Source organism: Triticum aestivum, chromosome 4A, assembly GCF_018294505.1.
Source record: "Triticum aestivum cultivar Chinese Spring chromosome 4A, IWGSC CS RefSeq v2.1, whole genome shotgun sequence".
NCBI lineage: Eukaryota > Viridiplantae > Streptophyta > Magnoliopsida > Poales > Poaceae > Triticum > Triticum aestivum.
In genome coordinates this window covers 723,265,642-723,266,993 of record NC_057803.1, presented here as the reverse complement: position 1 = coordinate 723,266,993, position 1,352 = coordinate 723,265,642, and positions in this window count along the sequence as shown.

Sequence of the window (1,352 nt, the reverse complement as noted above, 5' to 3'; positions counted from 1 at the left end):
ACTTTCTCGCACATGCTATGTGGGTGAAATGATGATACCATGCCAACTTGGAACCTTTTCAGAGTTCATTTCAAATACTTTTCAACTTCATGGTCTTATAAGTAAAAATAATCAGTAAATGCATGAAAAATAACAAATGTAGTCAGAAAGGGTTGTAAATTGATGATGTGGCTTTGAATGGTGCATTTTAAACATAGAAAAACAATGGAGTTCAAATAAGTTCAAAAAAATGAAATCCCTTTGTAACAGACGAGTTTCCGTATGAAACCCTGATACTTCGAAAGAGATTGTCCGTTTTGTACACGAAGTTCATACAGTTTTTGCCGTAACCCTCTCTACTTTCTTGCACATGCTATGTGGGTGAAATGATGATACCATGCCAACTTGGAACCTCTTCAGAGTTCATTTCAAATGCTTTGCAATTTCATGGTCTTATAGTTCAAAATAATCAGTAAATGCATGAAAAATAACAAGTGACGTCAGAAAGGATTCTAAATTGATGATGTGGCTTTGAATGGTGCATTTTGAACACAGAAAAACAATGGAGTCAAAATAAGTTCAAAAAAATGAAATCCCTTTGTAACAGACGAGTTGCCGTATGAAACCCTGATACTACGATAGAGATTGTCCGTTTTGTACACGAAGTGCATCCAGTTTTTGCCGTAACCCTCTCTACTTTCTCGCACATGCTATGTGGGTGAAATGATGATACCATGCCAACTTGAAACCTTTTCAGAGTTCATTTCCAATGCTTTTCAATTTCATGGTCTTATAGCTCCAAATAATCAGTAAATGCATGAAAAATAACAAATGTAGTCAGCAAGGATTGTAAATTGATGATGTGGCTTGGAATGGTGCATTTTGAACACAGAAAAACAATGGAGTTCAAATAAGTTCAAAAAAATGAAATCCCTTTGTAATAGACGAGTTTCCGTATGAAACCCTCATACTTCGAAAGAGGTTGTCCGTTTTGTACACGAAGTGCATCCAGTTTTGGCCGTAACCCTCTCTACTTTCTCGCACATGCTATGTGGGTGAAATGATGATACCATGCCAACTTGGAACCTTTTCAGAGTTCCTTCCAAATGCTTTTGAACTTCACGGTCTTATAGCTCAAAATAATCAGTAAATGCATGAAAAATAACAAATGTAGTCACAAAGGGTTGTAAATTGATGATGTGGCTTTGAATGGTGCATTTTGAACACAGAAAAATAATGTAGTTCAAATAAGATTAAAAAATGAAATCCCTTTGTAACAGACGAGTTTCCATATGAAACCCTGATACTTCGAAAGAGATTGTCCGTTTTGTACACGAAGTGCATCCAGTTTTTGCCGTAACCCTCTCTACTTT